The 15,590-nt window shown below is 46.8% G+C and overlaps 1 long non-coding RNA gene across 2 annotated transcripts in view; it reads left to right on the top strand.

The window, feature by feature from the left end:
• Positions 1-15,590, top strand: part of LOC133066127 (uncharacterized) — a 56,153-nt gene that overhangs the window by 30,339 nt on the left and 10,224 nt on the right. For both annotated transcript variants that reach the window (XR_009695086.1, XR_009695085.1), the window contains one exon: positions 3,405-3,645. This is a non-coding gene — a long non-coding RNA (uncharacterized LOC133066127). The remainder of the gene's footprint in view (positions 1-3,404; positions 3,646-15,590) is intronic.

Raw genomic sequence — 15,590 nt, forward strand, 5'->3', positions numbered from 1 at the left:
AAATAAATATACTATTAAAGAAGTGGCCGAGTTCTGGGAGGGGGACCTCCCAGATGGTGGAGGGGGTGGTTCATGGCTTTGTCCTTGGTCCTCATTTTCCTTCTGTGGGCACACACCCAAGTCTGGTGGTCTTCACTGGGGGCCTTCTCAGGTGACAGAGGAAGTGACGATGGAGAGAAAACCAAAGTGGAAAAAATAACTCACAGGAAAGCAGGAGAAGTAGCAGGCCCCAGGGAAAAGCAAGGACCTCAGAGTCAGTGAAAACTGGTTCTGGACAAATAAAGACTAGGCTCTGACCTGTGGGCACCTGAGGCGCAGGCAGCCACGTTGGGGAGCGGTGGACGCTGGCCTTTTCCTAAGAGGATGCCTCTGTTTGTCTTTCCTTTTCTGACTTGGGATTTTTCCACCTTGTCTTTCTTGCCCAGGCTTCTCTGGGGATCCTTGCCCTCCTTCTGACCTTGCTGAGAAGCGCTTCTATAAATGCTCCATGGGGTGCTCAGGACCCTCCTCTCTGAAGAAGGCAGCTGGACCCCGCTCCGTCCCCTATTCCCCCTGTGCCTGTTTGAAGGATGAGGGCAGGGATGGTTGACCTTCCTGCACTGGGGCAGCAGAAGCCAAGTGTGGCCACGTGGGCAGCGTCTGAGACAGAGAGGCTGGGGAGTGTGTCTATTTTCCATTCCTTTCGACTTCCTCTTATGGACCCTCTCCTTCCTCCCCCAACCCCCCCACCAACACCATTTTTTTCCCAGACACAGAAAGGTGCAAAAATCAGCGTGAAGCAAGAAAAAAAGAGAGGGAAAGAGCAGAGAGAGATGGGAAGGTGGTTCCCCGAGGTCACAAGGTGAGGCTTACCTGATGAGCAAAGTCGGTGCAAGCGATCTATGTAAGAAAGGCTCAGGAAGCAAATCAGGGGTGCTAAGTACCTTCTAGACAGTTAAGACTCAGGTTGGATTCCTTCAAGGGTAGAGTGGCTCAGCTTCAGACTATGAAGATTGAAGATGGTCCCTGAAGGGACTTCTCTGGTGGTCCAGTGGTTAAGAATCTGCCTTCCAATATGCAGGGGACACAGGTTCGAAGCTTGCTTGGGGAACTAAGATCCACAGGCCGCAGGGCAACTAAACCTGCAAGACTCAAGTAGATAAGCCTGGACGCCGAAACGAAGACCCAGTGTGGCCGAAAAGCAATCAAACCAACCAACCAAAATTGGCCACTGAAAAAAATGTATATGAAAAGAGAGGGGCTTCCACCTGCCCCATCAGGTGCAATATGAGGAATGAGGGGTGATACATATGATGGGGTCACACAGACACACACGCTTCTGCACGTACACACACACACACACACCACACACACACACACACACACACACACACACACACACTCACTCTTTGGCTTAGAATAAATCTATCTGGTCCTTGGCTTGTGTTAGAAAAGTTCTCAGTGGCTCATGATGGTGACAAAGGCAGGACGGGACACCGAACCCTGGAAGGTGGTTTTTGTGTGATGGCACCAGGACTAGCCCTCGGGTATGATTTTTAAAGTTATTTTATTGTTAACTAAAACCTAAGTATACACATGATAATTAAATAAATTTTAAAATAAAGTATAGGTACAGAGCACCATGCTCTGTACATGGTATGTACAAAGGTATGACTTTAATGAATGATTCTAAGGTGAACCTCTTTATAACTACTACCCAGGTCTGAAGGGAGACTCTTCCAGCCACCTCCAAAAGTCCCTTCTGCGTCCCCTCCTAATCCACATTCTTCTTCCCCAACAGTAGCCTCTCTCCCAACTATTATAGGAATCACAAGCTTGAGCTTTTTACAGTTTTATCGCCCAGGTGTGCAGCACTAGATATTATGGTTTATTTAGTCTTGTTCATTTTTAAAAAATATTTATTTATTTGGGGGCACTAGGTCTTAGTTGCAGCATGTGGAATCTTTCATTGCTGCACAAGAACTCTTAGTTGCGGCGAGTGGGATCTAGTTCCTTGACCAGGATTTGAACCCGGGTCTCCTGCACTGGGAGCACAGAGTCTTAGCCACTGAACCACCAGGGAAGTCCCAGTCTTGCTTATGTTTTAATTGGATGTGTCTTTTCAGTCTTTTAAAATTCTGGATATTATTACGAATGTTATTGTTATGAACGTTACCAGGTCCAAACTTGCATGTTCACTGCACGACAGGCCAACAAATCAAGGGGTGAATTGTTGGGGGGAAGGGAATAGCAACTTTATTCAGAAAGCCAGCAGACTGAGAAGATGGTAGTCTAGTGTCCCAGAGAACCATCTTCCCCAGGTTAGAATACAGACTTCTTTTATACTAAAAGGCATGGGGGCTCAAAGTACTGGTTCCAGCCAGACTGCAGAGGGAATATGTTCATTTCTTCTCTCCTGTGGCCACTCACAGGTGGGCCTGCTCAGGATGTTTCCTGCAAGCTAAAAAAGTGTATTTTAGCTTAAGGCTCTTTGCTTGGGAGGCAGGGTGCCCAGAGATGGGCCATTATGTATAATTTAAGCTTATAGGAAACCTTCCATTAGTGACTAACTTGTAATAGAATAAAAAGTTCTTTCCACACTAAGAATTACTTTGGGAGGATCAATTCACCTCCTTAGGCTGGTCATCCAAAGAATGACCCATTCTTTTTTTGTCCCACAGGTAAAAATACATGCCTTTAAAAACATGTCTTAATAAGTTGAAATATGTGTCTGCTTTCCTTCTTCCTACAAGGCTTCTCTTCTCCGTTTGCTCTGGCATTTGAATGTGTCACAGACAAGTGAGTCAGTTGAGATGAGGTCTTCAATTTACTTAAACCAGACGTGCGTCACCCCTCCTCTGGAGAGGGAGCGGGAAGTGCCCATTTCATACCTCACGTAGGACACCCTGGCTGAAATAACCTCAAAACATGCCCTGCCTTCCCCGAGGGTGTTTTTTTAATTTTTGGAAGTCTAGCTGATTTATAATGTTGTGTTAATTTCTGCTGTACAGTGAAGTGATTCAGTTATACACACACACACACACACATATAAACATTCTTTTTTCTATTCTTTTCTTTGGTGACTTATCATAGGATGCTGAGTACAGTTCTCTGTGCTGTACCGTAGGACCTTATTTATCAGCAGGAAAACAGGTCTGCTTGGAGGTTCAAACAAGGTGATGAAAGTGAAAGTGAAAGTTGCTCAGTCGCGCCCGACTCTTTGCGACCCCATGGACTACATAGTCCATGGAATTTTCAGGCTAGAATACTGGAGTGGGTAGCTGTTCCCCTCTCCAGGGGATCTTCCCAACTCTGGGATGGAACCCAGGTCTCCCACATTGCAGGCGGATTCTTTGCCATGTGCTTCAAATCCCTTTAACACTGACCAGGGGCTAGTGGTGTTTTTATGTATTTCTTTCTTACAGACCAGGAGCACAGGAAATGGCTCATCCTCACGCCTGGCTATTGCCGCATGTTCTGGGACCAGAACCGGATCCTGACCCCTCTCTGGGGTAAAGCCTGCCTGACTGCATGCTTAGCTGGGTCTCATGTCTCGAAGCTCCTTCAACTAAAAGCAGTTTAACTGGGACGCAACATGGGAATCTCCATATAGCCAGGCCTCCTCTTCATCAGTTATCAACATTTTGGTTTGAGAAGTTGTAGAAGGTAAGGTGGACAGGACTTGGTGATTAATTGGATGGTGGGGGAGGGGTGGTGAAGGAGAGGAAAAGAGAAGGGGGGAATCCAGAATGATCCCGGGCCTCTGGCCTGGTTTGGGGAGACAAGGGAAGAAGCTGAGCCAGCCTGGAGGGAGCCGATGGGCTGAGTGAACAGAGGCTCTCTGGAGCAGTGGCGGCGCTGTGCTGTTTGCAACACCCGATCTCCAAGTTCTTTACACTTGGACCTACTAAATGAATGACCAAGGACACTGGGTAGTGAGTTCCACGGACAGCTTGGCTTGCCTGAGGGCTGAGCTGGGGTGAGCTGGCAGTCTTTGCTTTCTTTCCTCTCTAATCCTTAAACCTTGGTTTGACCTTGTGAGAATGTCTGAAAATGAAAAATAACCAGCAGTTCCACCGCCCCCCCCCCCCCCGCCCTCACAAAAAGAGAAGTTTTGCATGTGAACAGAAAGATGCAAGAGAGTGTTCTAGAAAGCCTGGGCTGATGGTTTCACTTTCTGGGGAGCTGCCCAGACTCTGCCCCACGTGACCCTTTTCTGGGGATGAGAATTCAGCTCGATCTCGAAATGGTCCACATTCACTCTCCACTGTGCCTGTCTTGGAGTACATTGAGGGTGCAGAACAGAAGTGGTGGGAACAGAAGTGTCCCAGGGCGGGGACACCCTGACCTGCAGAGGATCCAGGGTGGGGAGCAGACCCCTCCTCACGTTCCGGACCCAGCTTGTCTCACTTTTTAGGTCAGGATAACACTGCCTGGTCCTGCTTTGTGGAGGTTCCAGCTTGTCCACCACTGTTTGCCGCCAGGGATGGTATCACCCTGCGGGGCTGATCGTCATAATTCCATGTGATTGATCGCCATTCACGGAATTATTAGCCACGCCAAGGGTGCCCTTGAGTCTGGCTCTATCGCCCCTGAGGTGTCCATGACTCTGAGACGCAGACCTGAGTCATCTTGTGTACATTTGTTACCCAGGAAGCCCTCCGAAGTGCCGGCCAGTCCGAGGCTGCCACAGTCTTTGTCTTCTAGCCAAAAAGCCAAACAAACACACTGCTCCCTCTCTGTTAAACTTCTACCCGCTTTCTAGACCCAGCACAGTCTTCAAAGAGGCCTCTCTTTGCACAGTAATGTATCCCATTAACTTGAAATCCTGGATATGCTGATCTGCGCACACGTGACACTCTACCTGGAGCCATGATCACGTTGTCTGGCAAGTTCAGCGCTGCGCCATCTCCCCAGCTGGATTTGGGGGACACGCTTCTTCCCTTCCCTCCAGAGGTGGCTGTGTAGAGTTCCCCAAGTTTGATTCTTTCAGAGGCAGTTCATCTGGTTTTATTCTGCCCCAAATATCGAGATGGAAGCGTAAGGTAGCGAAGGTCCCCAGCACAATCCAGGATTTTTGAGCTGACTTCAACATCAATGATGCCCATGGGGATCGTGAGGGTGGTCCAGGAGGCATGTGCTGCCGCCTGGGGTATGTGTGACCCCAGGGTCAACCTGCTCCCATAGTCACATTTTGATTACTAAGACTTTCAAGATTTAAGCACTTCAGGCTCAATGAGCTCAAATCTCCTCTCTATGCCATTGAAAAAGCAGCTTGGTCTTGGAGGGAGTAGGTGGAAGTGAGCAAGGAGGGTTGTCTTCTTCCTCACACCCTTTTGCTCTTGTATTTTCCTCTTCTTAATTGGAACATAGTTGATTTACGACGCTGTGTTAGTTTCAGGTGTATAGCAAAGTGACTCAGTTATATGTCTATATCTATATATCTATTCTTCTCCATTATAGGCTATTACAAGATATAGAATATAGTTCCCTGTGCTATACAGTAGGTCCTTGTTTCTTGTCCATATTTTTTGTGTGTGTGTTAAAAATGGAACCAGGGAGAGGAAATTCAATATTTCTCTGACTGCCCATGGCAAGCCATCCTGTTTCTCTTTTTTGTAACAGTGCCCATCCGTGGTTGCGGCTGCTTTTCTGTCTAGCTCTGGTCAGTCCTCTTCTTTGAGCATCAACAGCCTGGTGCCTCTCCAGGGGGGCTCAGTTCTTGGTTCGTCAAAGGACCCTAAGAAACCTCTCTGCAGTGTCCCCCACGGGACCAGCTGAGGCCCAGCCTCTTCCCTCTGGGCCTCCCCTAGTTGGGCTCAGTGCTGCTCAAAGCCTCTAGGCTGAAGGACAGGGTGTTTTCCTTTATGGCCAATGTGTCACAGATCACTCATCCCATTGTTGTTCAGTGGCTCAACTGTGTCCAGCTCTTTGCGACCCCATGGACTATAGCACGCCAGAGTTCCCTGTCCTTCACCATCTCCCAGAGTTTGCTCAAACTCATGTCCATTGAGTCGGTGATGCCATCTAACCATCTCATCCTCTGTCACCCCCTTTTCCTCCTGGCTTCAATCTTTCCCAGCATCAGGGTCTTTTCCAATGAGTCAGCTCTTTGCATCAGGTGGCCAAAGTATTGGAGCTTCAGCTTCAGCATCAGTCCTTACAAGGAATATTCAGGGTCGATTTCCTTTAGGATTGACTACCTCCATAAAATACATTAAAAAGTTCTAGGGAAGGGTGGCAGAGTATGCCATTCTAAAATATGCTGCTTTGGGACTTCCCTTGTGGTACAGTGGATAAAAATTTGCCTGCCAATGCAGGGGACATGGGTTCAGTCCCTGAAACAGAATGATTCTGCATGCTGAGGAGCAACCAAGCCCCTGTGACAAAACTACTGAGCCTGAGATCTAGAGCACGTGCTCTGCAACAAGAGAAGCCATTGCAATGAGAAGCCCATGAACTGCAATGAAAAGTAGTCTCTGCACGCCACAACTAGAGAGAGCCTGTGGGCAGCAACAAAGACCCAGAGCAACACCCCCCTCCCCAAAAAGCCATTTGGCTTTGGCATAAAGATTAGTTTAAGCTAAATACATTTTTAACAAAGTAGGTACAAGAAGGGTATTCTGATTCTCCCCTTTTTCTCCCTAAAAGCAGGAGATAAACCCCCAGATGGAAGATGCCTTCCCTATACTGGGAGAAAAGTAATGTTATTATCAGGGCCAGGGAGTTGAACCCAGGAGAACTCTGTACAAACAGACCTTGCTGAAATAATTCTCATCTTCCTTTAGCCTCCCTATGCTTTTGTTTCTTTTCTACAATTGCCTCTCTTTGTTCAACCTATGATAAAAACCATTAAGGGTTTATCCCTTTCTTTGGGTCTGCATTTTCTTACGAGGGCTCTTGTGTCATATAAGACTCGTTTTAAATAAAGGTGTGTGATTTTCTCTTGTTAATCTGTTTTATGTCAATTTAATCCTCAGGCCCAGCCAAAAACCCAAAAAGGGCAGAGGTAAAAATTGCCTCCCTTACACTAAGAATATGATAAATCCAGAAAACGCAAGTCCTGTTTTGATTATTAGACTCAACGGTCAGAAAATTACTCTGATAAATTGCTATAAAACTTGCTTAAAAACTTCTCTTGCCTTCTGTACTTATTACTTCTTGGACCAGCCACACAGTTCATGGATCAGCCCCTGTCACTGGAACACAGTGTGTATAGTCCTGATCTAACCCACATTGAAAGAATTTGCTGTGTTTTAATAAAACACATTCTTTACTATTGTGTGTGTGCTAATTGCTTAGTAGTGTCCGACTGTTTGCAACCCCATGGACTGTAGCCCACCAGGTTCCTCTGTCCATGGAATTCTCCAGCAAGAATACTGGAGTGGGTTGCCATTCCCTGCTTTAGGCTTTACCATTGTAAGTATTACCAATATCCTAATTTGTTGTTGTGTAGTTGCTAAGTCATGTCTGACTCTTTTGCAACCCCATAGCCCACAAGGCTCCTCTGTACGTGGGATCTCCCAGGCAAGAATACTGGAGTGGGTTGCCATTTCCTTCTCCAAGGGATCTTCCTCACCCAGGAATCGAACTCGCTTCTCCTGCATTGCCCTTAGGATTCTTTACCTCTGAGCCACCAGAGAAGCCCAATATCCTAATTAGTTTACAAACAAAAAGGAAAGCCCAGTATTTATCCTTTCAGTTTTCTCACCCTCTCCCCTGCAGGCCAGCACCCCTTCCTACTTCCTTTTCTCCTCCCTCTGCCTTTTCTTTTTCCAGTCCCAGTAGCCAACTAATTGGATAATTTGACCTTTTGTTGTGAGTTCATTTCTCTCTGTGGGTGGCAGCTTCTCTGGTGGATCAGGCAGGAATGGAGTCAAGAACTCTGAATACAAGCAGTGCCTTGGGTCATATCTGGGGGCAGAGGTGCTGTAACAACCACTGATGCTGTAGGTGAGATAAAAGGAACTAATCAGTTGGTTGCTCCCGGATTCCTCTTGACGGAGGTTCTGGCTCCGGTACCTCCACCTTTGCGCCTTCTGGCACAGTGAGGTTCCAGAAGACACCTTCTTAGTATTTCAAGGAGCCCACATTCCTGCGGGCTCCAGTTCTGGCTCGGCCACTTTACCAAGCTGTCTTTCTCCCTGTGACCCAGCCTGTGGGCTCACCCTTGGGGTCCTTGGATTCCTAATCACCCCAGTCAGGATCACAGCTGCTGGCGGTGGGTGCCAGACAATGGATTCAGCTCCACACTCTTGTTTCAGCATGCTCTCCCTGGCTTGTGATGGGCAGAATGACAAAAAAGATTTGAACGTGAGAGTCCTCTGAAGTTCAGTGAGGAAACAGACTTTGGGTTTCACATTTATCACACAGGGTTATCACATTTATCATTACATCACATGAAGTGGAGCCAGATGTTTTGGGGGGCAGGGAGAAGCCAGGGAAGGTTTGTAGTGGGAACTGTGTTCCCTGGGTTAGAGGACTGCAGAGATGGGGTGTGGGACCTCCCTGGCGGTCCACTGGTTAATAACCTAATCCCTGGTGGCGGGGACTAATATCCCACAGGTCAAAGGTCAACTGTTGAGTTTGAGCATCGAAAAAATTCCATGTGCCGCAACTAAGACCCAACACGGCCAGAAAGAAATAAATAATTTTTTTAGAAAAATGAAATGGGGTATGGGATGTGCAAGGGGATAAGAGCAGGGTGGCTGGAGATGTGAGTGTGATGTGTGGGTGTGTGGGTGTGAAGGAGGCGCATCCATGGGGCCCCTAACCGCCCCCCCCCCAACTCTCACAAGACTCCTGCAGTCAGGTCCCTACCTTCTGGTCTCCCTTCCTCCTCTCTTGTCCCCTAAAAATCCACTCTCTGCAGCCAAAGCAATTCTTTTAAAATGTAGTTCAGACTTGTCACAGCCCTGCTCCACTCCGTCCACTGGTTTTCGAATAAAATCCAAACTTGCCACCTAGCCTCAATGCCCGGTGCCAGACTCTCTAGCACCACCCTCCCTGGCACACTCTGACAGGTACCAGCCTAACAGTGGCACAGCTCAGCATCACCTGGACAGGGAGAGGAGATGCCGCAGTGGCAGATCCTCCAGCCCCAGAGGACCACAGGAAGGCCATTTTCTTTGTGCAGCAGGCTCTCACGGGCTCATTTGCTTGAGGGGGTGGGATTTCCGTTTTCCACATGCTGAATATAAAACTAGGCAGCATTGGGGCGCCCCTGATGGCTCGGTGGCAAAGAATCTGCCTGCCAATGCAAGAGACAAGAGTTCGGTCCCTGATCCAGGAAGATCCCACATGCCACAGAACAGTGAAGCCCATGCGCAACAATTATTGAACCTGTGCTTTAAGAGCCCAGGAGCTGCAACTAACTGAGCCCACATGCCCTAGAGCCTGTGCCCTGCAACAAGAGAAGTAATTTCAATGAGAAGCCCAAACACTAACACTGCAGCTAGAGAAAAAAACCTGGGCAGCAATGAAGATCGAGCACAGTCAAAAATAAATAAATAAATAAAATCACACACACACACACACACAGACTGGCATTATCCAGTGAGGGTAAAAATGTGTGAACCCTACAACCAGCCATTACGTTCCTACAGAAATATTTATGTACATGTATGCGGATCTCAGAGAGCAGAGGGCAACAATAAACTACAGCCCACTGCCCAATCCTGCCCCCAGTCTGATTTTGTACAGCTCGTGAGCTAAGAACTATTTTACAGTTTTTAGAATGATTTTTCCTTTTTTCCATATTTTAAATTTTATTTCAAAATAAAGAAGAATGTTTGACAAAGACCATTGTTGTTTAATCACTAAGTCCTGTCCAACTCTGGGACAGCATGGACTGTAGCCCGCCAGGCTCCTCTGTCCATGGGATTCTCCAGGCAAGAATATTGGAGTGGGTTGCCATTTCCTTCTCCAAATAGAGACTATATTTGGCCACAAAATGTAAAATATTCCTTTACAGAAAAAATGTGCCAACCTCTGATTATAGGAACGCTCACACAGGATTGTTTGTAATAGCAGAAAACCAGAAATGTCTGAAATAGCTTTTATTTGTAGAACAGTATTCAGAGGTCCCCAACATTTTTGGCACCAGAGACCAATTTTGTGGGAGACAATTTTTCCACAGACCTGATGGGGGATGGTTTCAGGATGATTCAAGAGCAATATATTTATTGTGAGCTTTATTTCTATTATTATTACATCAGCTCCACCTCAGATCATCAGGCATTAGATCCTGGAGGTTGGGGACCCCTCCCCCCACTGGCGCCCCAGAATAGATCGTTACATTTTAGTTTGTTCACATAAGGAGTATTACTCAGCAGTGGAAATGGTCACACATGTAACAATCTGGATAATTCTCACAAACCTTCAGTTCAGTTCAGTTCAGTCGCTCAGTAGTGTCAGACTCTTTGCAACCCCATGAATCGCAGCATGCCAGGCCTCCCTGTCCATCACCAACTCCTGGAGTTTACTCAAACCCATGTCCATTGAGTTGGTGATGCCATCCAACCATCTCATCCTCTGTCGTCCACTTCTCCTCCTGCCCCCAATCCCTCCCAGCATTAGGGCTTTTTCCAATGAGTCAACTCTTCCCATGAGGTGGCCAAAGTACTGGAGTTTCAGCTTCAGCATCAGTCCTTCCAATGAACACCCAGGACTGATCTCCTTCAGGATGGACTGGTTGGATCTCCTTGCAGTCCAAGGAATTCTCAAGAGTCTTCTCCAACACCACAGTTCAAAAGCATCAATTTTTCGGCACTCAGCTTTCTTCACAGTCCAACTCTCACATCCATACACGACCACTGGAAAAACCATAGCCTTGACCAGATGGACCTTTGTTGGCAAAGTAATGTCTCTGCTTTTTGATATGCTATCTAGGTTGGTCATAACTTCCCTTCCAAGGAGTAAACGTCTTTTAATTTCATGGCTGCAGTCACCATCTACAGTGATTTTGGAGCCCAAAAAATAATATAAAACAAAACATTTATTTATCATTTAAAGTATAGGAGATAGAAAAAAAATAAAGTATAGGAGATAGAAATTTAAAAAATGGCGCTACAGAGAAAGTACAGCAAGGGAACAATGAAAGAAAAAAATCAAAATACAAAAAAGCAAAGATTACCCCTTGTACTTTTTGCATAATGAATTAACTAGTAAAGACTTAACAAAACAAATTTTAGCTAAGTACCCCGAAACCAGACGAGCTACTTATGGACAATTTACCAAGAACCAACTCATCTATGTGGCAAAATAGTGAGAAGATTTATAAGTAGAGGTGATACACCTAACAAGCCTGGTGATAGCTGGTTGTCCAGAAAATGAATATTAGTTCAGCTTTAAAAATACCAAAAAATCGAAATAAATCCCACTGTATTTTTAAAAGTTAGTCTAAAAAGGTACAGCCTTTAAGAAACAGATAGAGAGTAAGATTTAACACCACCATAGTAGGCCTAAAAGCAGCCACCAATTAAGAAAGCGTTAAAGCTCAACAAAAAATTAATATTAGTCCCAGTAATAAGTAATCAACTCCTAGCCCCAATACTGGACTAATCTATTAAAAAATAGAAGTAATAATGTTAATATGAGTAACAAGAAGCACCTTCTCCTTGCATGAGTTTAAGTCAGTATCTGATAATTACCCTGACCATTAACAGTAAATAGAAACAACCCAACAATAAACAATTTATTAACCACAAACCTCAGGGAGCAAATAAAATAGGACACACAAAAAATAGAGACAGATTCCATTCACATCAAGATAAAAAGCAATCAAAATTGTGTATAGCGTGGAAACATATACATTACCATATGTAAAATAGACAGCCGGTGGGAATTCGCTGCGTGATACAGGGAGCTCAACCCAATGCTCTGTGACAACCTGGGGGGTGCGGTGGGAGACGGGAGGAAGGCTCAAGAGGGAGGGGACATATATATACCTGTGGCTGATTCATGCTGATGGATGGCAGAAACCAGCACAATATTATAAACAATTATCCTCCAATTTAAAAAAAAAAGCAAACTAATTTAAGAATGCACATATGGATGATAATCTATTAAGAAAAGTAAGAGTTTTTTTTTTTTTTTTAAGTAAAATCTGTGGTTATATCTAGGGCTGAGAGAGGAGGTGGTGATCAGGAAGGGCACATGTAAGTTTCTGGGGTGTTGAGTGATGCTTTATTTCCTTCCCTTGGTGGTAGTTCTGTGGGTTTTCCTCAAATAACTAATCTTAGTTTGTGTATCTATGTTTTATGGGCTTCCCAGGTGGCGGATTGGTAATGAATCCGCCTCCCAGTGCCAGAGCCTCCAAAGACGTGGTTTCGATCCCTGGGTGGGGAAGATCCCCTGGAGTAGGAAATGGCAACCCACTCCAGTATTCTTGCCTGGACAATTCCGTGGACAGAGGAGCCTGGCGGGCTACTGTCCATGGTGTTGCAAAGAATCTTACTATGTAAGATTGTACTAGTTAGCTGTTGCTACAATCATGGTGTGTAACAAATCACCCCAACATTCAGTGGCTGAAGACCACAATCCTTTAATCTCACAGTCCTGGGTCCTGAGGGTCAGTGGCTCTGATGCATCTGCAGTCATGGGGCCGCTCTGCTTCTGGCTTTAGGTCTGCACGTTGGCTGGGGCAGCTTCACTCTGTGTGTGTTCACTGTAGGCCCAGACTCAGGAGGCAGGAGAGACTCCTTTCACAGCAACGCCAGAGACTCAACTAAGGCACAGTGCCACTTCTACCCTACTGGCCAAAGGAAGTCAAATGGCCAAGCCCAAAATCAAGGGGTGGGGTGAAGCCCACAGTGAAGCAGAAGGTGAAGGATTGGAGCCAGTCATGCAAGTATGTGTGTATTAGTTGCTCAGTTGTGTCCGACTCTTCACGACCCCACGGACTCTAGCCCACCAGGCTCCTCGGCCCATGGGAATCTCTAGGCAAGAATACCGGAATGGGTTCCCAGTTCCTTCTCCAAATGCAAGTTTATCTCTCCCTATAAAAGCATTAGTTAGGAACTTCCTTGATGGTCCAGTGGCTAAGAAGACTCTGCACTCCCAATGCAGGGGGACCTGAGTTTGGTCGGGGCACTAGATCCCACATGCTCTAACTAAGAGTTTGCATACAGCAACTAAGAGTCCACATACCGCAGCAAAGATAGAAGACCCCTTGTGCTGCAACTAAGGCCCAGCACAGCCAAACAAATAAATATTAAAAAAATAAATAAAAGTATTAGTTTGGACAGAAATTGAGGCTACTTTGGGGCACCCAGTTAGAAGTTAGAAGTTCTAATCAGAAGCTCAGAAAGCTCTCAAATGCAGACTAAAACTTGACTCATCTGTATTTAGGTAGCAACCTCTGCCCCACCAGTGACTGTGTTGTCTGGGGACAGTGTCCCAGGGTGAAGCAAGAGCAACATGTGAGCTGAGCTCAAGACAATCCGGTATGGGGCTATGTATGTGTAAAATATACGGGGAGCAGCAGAGGGGCCGGAGGAGGAAGCTGAGAAAGGAGTGATCTGAAATTGAACAAAGCAAATGGCACAGACAGTGTCGAGCAGGTAACAGTGTGCTGGGCTTCTGCTCTTAGAGGACCATGTCAGAGAAAGGAATTTGGTGGCTCTGTAGGGACCAGAGCCCATCTGCAGTGGGTTGAGGCAACTGGAGAGGAAACAGGGCTGTTCTTTCAACCAGTGTGGCTACCGAGCAGTGGTTCTCAACCTTCTCCCCACTCTACCCTTCGCCGGCTCTTGCCCTGTTGGCTCAGACAGTAAAGAATCTGCCTGCAAAGCAGGAGACCTTGGGTCGGGAAGATCCTTTGGAGAAGGGAACCGTAACCCACTCCAGTATTCTCGCCTGGAGAATCCTTGGACAGAGGTGCCTGGTGGGCTACCAGTCCATGGGGTGGCAAAGAGTAGGACGCTATTTAGCGACTAACACACAGCCTACATACACTAGACTAGTACTTCCCACTGTCATCAGTAGCTCATTCACCCCCGGGTGACTTTCAATGGTCCTCACCTTCCTCCAAACCCGTTTTAAGAAACATTGCTATAAAAACAAGACAGAGGGACGATGACTAAGAAAAGATGCTGCACCCAGAGAGGAAATCATATGACTGATAAATAGAAGAGCTTGAGTTTCTGCCCTGCCCAAAGGTAACTCCACAGTCAGTGTCCTTGCAGAATTTATTAGCTATAGGGGAAGTGACCTGTGAAGGCCCCACAGCAATCCAAGACAGGGCCCCAGGAGTGCTGAGTACCCTCCCCTGCTATTTGCAGTGCTGGCATTGAAGAAGCAGCAAGGAGGGGGCAGTTTACAAAGGAGGAAACCTTCAGGGAGTGGCTGAGGTGGAAGATGGATGGGGGAGGGAGAGTGGGGAGCAGAGGGGCATGTGGAGTTAGTCTAGGCAGGAAGGGCGTGGGGGAGAAGGCAGCAGATGGGGCCGGAAATGAAATCTGGGGCTCCATACAGAGCATTTCCAAACGCAAGGGGTATTCAGGCATACACTCTGTAGGCAATGGGGAGCCACTGTGGGTTTTTGAGGAGGGGAGTGGATGATCAAATTCACATCTTACTGGTAGCACCGGAAAGAATGAATCGACTGTCCGGAAACAAAGAGGGATTACAGGGGGCTATTGCAAGGGAGACAGAAACAAGGTAAATGTCTGGGCATGAAGTGTGACTCAGGAATCTTCCAAGTGAGCATCTCCTGTCCTCTCTGGCACGGTGCTGGGCTGTCCTTCCCCTGGAGGGTAGTGGGTTCAGCTAATATAAAGTCCTCCTCTTCCTGGGTCTCCCATGACATCAAGAAGACTGGTCGCAGGACTTCCCTGGGGGTCCAGTGGTTAAGAATCCACCTTGTAAGGCAGGGGATATGGGTCCGACCCCAGGTTGGAGAATTAAGACGCTTTGGGGCAACTAAGCTTGCGTGCCACAACTACTGAGGCCACATGCCACAGCTAAGACTTGATGCAGCCAAATACATAAACTGAATGAATGAATTTTTAAAAAAATGAAAAGATGACTGGTAAGGGCCGAGAGCCAGTGTGACCAGGGAGGATGGAAGCTTGTGTTCCGAAGGAGCAGAAATCTGCCGTCTTCCTGATGTGACTCACTTTTACCAAGAGGAGTCACCCTCAAGGCTCTCAACCAAGTTGGGTAAATCTCTAAATGAACCCTGGCACACTTGCCCGATACAGCAATAGGCCCCTTTCTCCAGAACAGGCCTGGTTTAGAATATCTGTCTAGGTGACCCAGTTATAAACCTTCAGGTTGAACCACGACCTCTGACACTGGGGAAAGTGAAAAGTCGCTCAGTTGTGTCCGACTCTTTGCGACCCCGTGGACTCTATAGTCCATGGAATTCTCCAGGCCAGAATACGGGAGTGGGTAGCCTTTCCCTTCTCCAGGGGATCTTCCCAACTCAGGGATTGAACCCAGGTCTCCCGCATTGCAAGCGGATTCTTTACCAGCTGAACCACAAGAGAAGGCCTGACACTGGGGGGTCCCATTCAAATGACACCTCCTAGCTCAGCTTTTGTTTTTGTTTTACCAAGAAATACTAAAAATATCAAACTATGCATCTTGATTGGGGGGTTCCGGTAACA

This window comes from Dama dama, chromosome 2 (genome assembly GCF_033118175.1).
Source record: "Dama dama isolate Ldn47 chromosome 2, ASM3311817v1, whole genome shotgun sequence".
Classification (NCBI taxonomy): Eukaryota; Metazoa; Chordata; class Mammalia; order Artiodactyla; family Cervidae; genus Dama; species Dama dama.